Source organism: Lotus japonicus, chromosome 5, assembly GCF_012489685.1.
Source record: "Lotus japonicus ecotype B-129 chromosome 5, LjGifu_v1.2".
Taxonomy (NCBI): domain Eukaryota; kingdom Viridiplantae; phylum Streptophyta; class Magnoliopsida; order Fabales; family Fabaceae; genus Lotus; species Lotus japonicus.
The window spans coordinates 51,101,234-51,109,125 of NC_080045.1; the positions used below are offsets into that span (position 1 = coordinate 51,101,234).

The 7,892-nt window shown below is 31.7% G+C and overlaps 1 long non-coding RNA gene across 1 annotated transcript; it reads right to left on the bottom strand.

The window, feature by feature from the left end:
* Positions 1-1,029: 1,029 nt before the first annotated feature.
* On the bottom strand, positions 1,030-5,049 carry LOC130718503 (uncharacterized). The gene is made up of 5 exons (XR_009012699.1): positions 4,160-5,049; positions 3,493-3,593; positions 2,475-2,632; positions 2,080-2,202; positions 1,030-1,313 (listed from the first exon to the last, which is right to left on the bottom strand). It is a non-coding gene; the product is annotated as an uncharacterized LOC130718503 (long non-coding RNA).
* Between the last annotated feature and the right edge of the window lie 2,843 nt (positions 5,050-7,892).

Here is a 7,892-nt window from a genome sequence, read left to right on the forward strand (position 1 = left end):
GTTGCTGAATTCATGTGGCCGTATTGCAATACACATTGCATATGAGTTTGCTGCTGCAAGTGGTGAGAATGTAGGAAAGGTTGTAGAGGCTAGTTTGTTATTTTTGAGAATTGCAGACCATTGTTTATATGTTCATATTGCAGTACTCTATGGGGTAGGATATATGTTTTGGGTGTTTTGATTGCTTTCTTGGATTTGGGTACTCTTTTTCTTTCATTGGTTTTTCCCACTGGGTTTTCCTCTGAAGGTTTTGATGAGGCCATTCCTTTGATTGTATTTGAACACAAAGATCCTAGTTTGGGTGGGTTTGTCTTATGGCTCTCATGAGAGGCTTGTTCTCATGAACCTTTTATTTCTAATAATACTTCTGCTTTCAAAAAAAAAAAAAAAAACTAGTTTTATACCCGTGCAATTCACGGGGTAAATTTTTATACAGTTTTATTTATATTTATATAAATATATTTGAAAAAAATGAATAAAGTAAATAAATTATATTAAACTTTATTTTTATTTAAGTTTTAACATTATTTATGTAATATTTTTACTATCAAAGTTTTAAAATTTAATATGTATATTTACTTCTAACATTATTAAAAATATTATGAAAATGCACTTAAATTATATGAGAATTGTTGTACCCAAAAAAATTATATGAGAATTTATTTTTCTACTATTTTAAACATGAAATTATTTTTCTATAAGTGTTCTCTCCCGTGAAAGTAAAGTAAATTATGTTGTAAAGTTGTGATATTTAATTAAAATTATGTGTATATTATTTGTAACACGAAAGTATGATCATTGGAATATTTTCATCTAAAATGTTCCTTCTCGTGGCAGTTATTTATCTTGCAATTAAACATTAATAAATCTACAGAAATCATTTCTGACATTTTAACTATAAATTTTTTTATATTTTTTAGACATATTTACTCCAAAAAAATTTTTTGAAAAATCATTAGATAATACAACTAAAATTATATTAAAATTTATTTTGCTATTAAAGAGAAAATTTATACAAACAACCAAGAAGAATTTCAAACCCATTAGCATATTTCACATTAACAGAGAAGGAAACAAAATTACCAATTATAACTTATTCACTTAGATATCACAAAAACATTAGAATTTAAAGTGCTAGTACTAATTTAGCTCCCCCAACACTCATTTTTAAATTGAACAAATATTTTAGATTATTATCTACCCTCTAGCAGAGTAGCAGCTTGATGATTTCAAATTATAGGACCAATCAGCAAGGCTTATCTTCCCTCTTTTCATGCTGCTTCTTCTTCTTGATGGCATAGACAACCATGTTCCTGCATGAAGGGTCAATATGAGAGTCCAATGTATTACATGACATGACTATTTAAAGCAAAACATTAATTCTATATACTGATAGATAGAATAATATTCTTGAAAGAGAATTATTACTGCAATGACACTATGAGAACATGTATATTTCTCTAATGCTACTACTGCCAGAGCAAGAATTACATAAACACAACATAATGAAGCTAATCAGTGAACATAGTTCTAACAACTTGACCAGTCTTATTGGTCTATGCAAGTGGATAGCCACGAATTCATGATAACAATATTTTCAAAACATGATACTAATGTCTATTATATTGGTGCATGGATGAACCATATAAAAAAAGGCATATACAAAGCAAGTATTTTATCAAATTGCATTTTATTTGCTAAAATTTAAAGACAATCCATCAAAATAGAGAAAGATTTTTTTTTTATCTTCCCATTAGGAAACGCAGCACGTTTTTGTTCCCCTATATCATCAGGGAACAAATCAGCCCACTAAAACCATATAACTCACATATAAACAAAACCAAAAAGTAAGGAGAAAATAAAACAGAGAAATATTTGTTTGAGGCCTACACAAAACCAATGAACGATGTTGAGATAATGTGAGAATACAGTGGACAATTTGTTTGTGAAACTCTAGCAACCTCAAAGTAGGCTTGAATTCAAGGTCTCTTACCCAATGAAAGAACTTGAAAAGTGCAAAATCATCAATAGGGCTCATTAGAATAAGAACCAAGACTGCATCGTTAAGGAAGACACTACCTTTATTTGTGAGTTAAAATGTCACTTGATGCTTTATCAAACAAAACAGCTACTGCAGATGTTGGCCTATCTGTTTGGGACCTAAAAAGGAAAACAGGCACATCCTTTAGCTCTGTGTGGAACCTGGTGAAGAAAATGAGTAAACGGAAGTCATTGAGCACAGTGCAAGCAACCACTCTTGATATAACAAATGAAATACAACCAAAACCAATTTTTATTTTCATGTTCATTTTGCAAAAATATATCACTGCAGCCACACAAAGATGCACAACATAAAATTCAAATAAAAGAAGTCCTTCCAATAAGAGCTCCGGTTAAGAAAATGCCATTAATGGACACATTCCAAGAACATAATCTGAGGAATTCCATTAAGAAAAATTAGATTAGAGGCATACCCTTCTCCATGGTTATAGATCTCATGTGATATCTTGTTGAAAAGTTCCAATTGCAGCCCTTGATATGGTTATAATTCACAGTTACCTTAACCGATGAGGTAGGACAACCGCCAGAGTAACTTCAGGTGCTGCTGAGGCAGCACATTTGCAGAACCCATCTTCAAACAAAACACTATTAATTAACAATGAAAAGATATATCCCACTATCCTATTTATATACTTTGATCATCACCTATGAACTACTTTGGCAACAATCATAAATAGGTAAATAGGCCATCACAAAGTGGGATAGGAGACGAATGAATTGCCCAGTTATATGAGTTAGAAATCGTTCACAGAATGAAGTATGAATGGGAAATTTTAATGAGTTTAATTTATATGCACTGAGTGACGGGATAAATGTTTTTTTTACACCGTCCGTGTCCGTGTATCATCCTTTTTCTCAATTTTAATTGATACTGAAAAAACATTATTTCTGAAAAAATTGTTACTAATTGATACTAAAAATTCAAAATTCAAATTTCATTTACCTAAAAGCTCCACTTTAATTTTCGTAGGAATAAGAGGGAAATTTTGATTTCCCCTGATTTTTAGTCTAGTGTATTTGACCCAAGAATACAGCAATATGCAGTTACAATTTGTTTTGATAACGTGATTGAAGGAAATAAATTCCCTAATTTGAAGATTGGTACGTAGAGTAATTTAAGGACATGGTCAAAATGAGAAAATAATTGACAATGAATTCAGATATTTTGTCAAAAAATAGAATCATGAGATGGCATATTCTGTTAGGTTTGAAATTTAAAAGGTCATGGATTAATTGAGGAACGTGTATGTATAGCAACAAAATATGGTGAGCATTTGAATTCAAAATTTTAACCAAAATGATCATTGAAAAATTTATACTACCTGCGTATGTATAGCAACAAAACCATCAGTTATAGGGAGTGACCATTGAAAAAGTTATCCAACTTTTGATAATCTTGTTTGTTGCTTAATTGGAGGGTTAAAATGGTACCTGACAGAGTTAATTGGCCATTACCATCTCTACCAAGCTTCAGCAGTTGATGATGACTCCATCCAAAACAATTTGCGATAATGACTATCAATCTTCATGCGCTGCAAGAAGAAATCAATTTTGATTAATAAATAGAGCTAAAAAAAGAACCAAAAATTACCTTGAAATTGAATACGGGGGGGGGGGGGAAGGCAAATAAAATGTTTTATGTTGACAGGGCAACAAAGCCCTCATCTTTTTGCCTCCCACCGATAATACCAAGACTAACAGGAAATTGAGACATAACATACAAAATTTGAAAATAATTTGGAAATAGCAAAAACCCTAAATCAAGTCTATAGAAAAAAATAAATTAAGTCATGAAAAACAAATCCCTAAATTAAGTCATGAAGATACATGTGTGTTTATGATTAATACAACCATGAGTTAACCAATAACCGTCAGCAATGGATACTCAATTTAAGACTCAAACAATGTCCAGAATGGTATTTGAAAATGTTATTATCATCAAAGCAAGAAATTTTTTACAGAAACGAAAATACCCATATAGTTTCATTGAAAAAAGAAGAAAAAACACTTCTATTCTCTATTTGCTTAGAAGAATCTGCATATGAAGATAATTGAAAAAAGAAAGAAGAAATTTTGAAGGGTTGCAGAATCAAAATACCTCTTCAACCGGTGGAACTTTTGCTCTTTTCAATCTGGGTCAGGACATGATGACGATGAAGCTTCGATCGTGTGCGTGCTTTTGCAAATGTGAGAAAAAAAACGCAGATTCGCGTGCTTGGAGACTCGGACATGAGATGGGTAGACCAGAATCACGTGATCTCCCAGGTCGCCATTGATTGAACCGCATGATGGATTGATTTGGGGCTCCTGATCAGAATCGAGTGATTCATTGATAGCATAAAACCGATTTGAAGGATCTGATAATCATTAAGGATGAATGTTGAGAAGAGATGCATTTTCTCTGGATCTGACTTTTCTCTCAGATTATTGAGATGTTGAGATTGGGGTTGAAGGAGAACAGAAATTGTCGAGTTTGGGAGAAAGAGAGAGAAAAGTCATAATCGTTTGAATGAGAGACGGGATGGTTTGAGCAAAGAAATAAAAAAGAAAAAAGCAAAAAGAAAATCTCTGAAAAGATGCCACGTTGATTGTAGTAGCAGAGAATGGGTTTCAAGGATAAATGTCCATGAATAGATCAGATTTGAAGGATGAATGTTGAGAAGAGATGCATTTTCTCCAGTTTTTCTCTCAGATTGTTGATATTTGAGATTAGGGTTGAAGGAGAAAAGAATACGTCCAATTTGGGAGAAAGAGAGAGAATTTTTTTTTTGAAGGAGAGGCGGGTTTGTTTGAACAAAAGAAAAAAAAATGAAAAATGCTCTGAAAAGATGCCATGTGGATTATGGTGAAGAATAGGTAGAGAAATGCCACCTGGAATAGTTGGACCCTGAACTATTCCTGTTTCTATATATTATGGATTTTAAAAGCCAGACAAACAGAAGCATTTAACAATCCGGGTTGCAGTTGACCCAGAAAAATACCCGATTAGATGTCTCTGTTGAGGCTATGGCATGAAGCAATTTATGAGCATAATAGGCACAGACAACTTAAGACTAGAAGCCCTCTTGTAATTTTCGAAATCATTGATCATAGATGGGGAAAATCATATCCAAGAGAAAATAAATTTAGGGGATGAAACCCAAAATGAAAAGTTCCAAATTCTCATAAGTCACTCAACAAAATCATATGAATTTTCAGTATTTAGGTTGCATGGCATCAAGAATCAAAACCCCTAATACGAATTTTGAAATTTCCCACTAAATTTTCTGGGACGAGGATGAACAATGACGGTTTTATAAAATAACCGAGAATGAAACGTATATATGTTTTGATGCTAACAGGCACACCAGCCATGATCCATATCTACTTAGCTCTGATACCAATTGCTAAATTTAATTGACCCAAATAGATAACATAGGCATAGATACTGACATAGATACACATTATAGCATGTTGTGATTCAATAGTGTAAAAAGAATTGTGCACCTGGAAGGATTGAAGAATCTGTGAGTATGTTGTTTGACCAGATAAGGGAAGTAAAAGAAACACCAGAGGATGAAACTGCTCTCAACACCTGGTAATACGTTCTCAGCATAAACTGTCTGATGGGGCAACAATTTATATACTAGTGTTTTTTACCCGCGCGTTGCACGAGGAATACATCTATTATATTTGATAGGTCAATTAATACATTTAAAAATATAATAAACAACGGATGAAATAGAAGAGTATGAAATGATGAGCAAAGTGGACAAAAAGTCTTAAATTAAAACCCTTGTTGCATAGATTGAACTTCGTACAATTGAATAACTAATAAAAAAATTGGTTAACTAAATCTCAAATTATGCAAAACATATTAGGGGATGTGGTTTAATGATGGCTAATAAACAATAGCTGATTTAATCTACAATGAAAAAAAAGAGAAAAGATTCTTTATGTACGTGATTATGCGAGTTCATTTTTTACACAATAAAATAAACTAAGTTTGACTCATATCAACATGAAGTCGTTTCACATTCTTCATGAGCCTAAAGACAATAACACAAATTATAGATATGAAGAATCACCAATAAAGCATTCAGAACACATTTTAATCTTAAAAAAAAAAGAATGTACCGCGAAATTTGTTATTGTATTTGATACATTAATTAATACTTAATGAAGGTACTTTCTCGTTAAAATATATTTCTTCCCATAGGAGAATTTAACTCCTATAATAATTTGTACAAAAAAGTTAAAGTGGACTATATTATTATGTAGTAAAAAATTAACATCAAACTATATTATATTATGTTTTCTTGTGACAAAAAAAAATTCCGATGAAATCTTATTAACATTTATTTTTATGTAGAAGTATTTTCATGTAAAATATTCTTCCTATATATAAAAGCTTTTAGGCTCTTTCTAATACATTTAGATCCAGCTTCTCCTTACTCTCAGGATGCCTGAAAGTCTTTTCTCAAGTCTATCTGGTGGGTAATATCGATGAAGATGATGACACCCACCATACCTTGCTTGCTTCAAGGTCGATCTCTTGTATCCTCCTCCTGCCGAAGACTTTAAGAGTAAATCTTGCCATTCCAACTTTCATCGATCGAGTTTCAATAGTTTTTTTGTTGATCCAAGTGAGAAAGCTTACTAAGGCAACCTCTGCTTTTGTCTATCTCCCAATATAAGAAGCATGTTGCTTTGCTCTTATAGTAGTACTAATGGGCGTACTTTAGAACAAATTTCTAGCGAAGGTCTTGACAGTTAGGAACTGAAAGGTTTGGTTCATTAATAATATCTAGTAGTTTCATCATGCTATTCTGCTTTTGAGCTTGTTGTACTTACCGGAGCATTTCTGCGATAAAAAATTCAGAATAGTAAAGCAGTCGTAGTATGCTCCCTTTACTTGCTCTAGTGCTCAAGTGATAGCTGAATGCATACAGTTTGCATCTGAATTATATATAAAAGACTCTTAAAAACAACTACTTAATTCTCCATTACAAAGAATATACATTACATCAGAACCTAATTAGTATTTGTCAGTGACATAAGTGTCGAAAATAATAGTATTAATAATGGAAATTTCGAATGGTGTGGATAAGGATTAAAAGTCCAATCTCATAAGAAAGAAAAATCCTCATTTACATCAAAATCTCTCTCAAATTTCTCTACCTCACTATCACCACCGCTTTTCTTATAAATTATCCACAAACACACTCACAAGTTCCACACAGTACCTAACATCATATGCAAATTTTGTTTTCACTGCAACCAGAGTCTGTTCTTTGGCATAAAAAAGCACTTCATAAAGTAAGAAGGTATCACATTTTGAATTTAAATCATTAAAACATTTATTTCTAATTAAAAAATCAAATGAAATTTGCTTCCAAATCAGCAGCAATCCTAGGTGCTATTCCTGATTGTTGTCTAACTTTAACATGAATTAATATGAACTCATGCTAATTCAAATAAAACTTGCATCCAAATCTGTAAGACCCGGTGATTTATTTATGTTTTGTATTATTGAAGAATAATATAAAGTACGATGTTTTATTCGGTAAGGAGAAATTACTGATTAATTGTTACTATATCGGTTGTATAGTAATTTATTACGTAATTAATTATTACGTAAGGCGCGAGTAGTCGATATGCATGCATGCACATGCATGAAATTCGAGTAGTGCATAGAATATGCATAAAAGGGAAATTTCGAGACTTATATCTATTATATTGGAGGAGGAAATTTATTTATTTATTTGTTAAATAAATATAAAGTGTTTTGGAATTTTATTTAAATAAAATTTTAATTAGATTTAATGTTATTTGGGAAATAAGAAAGAAAA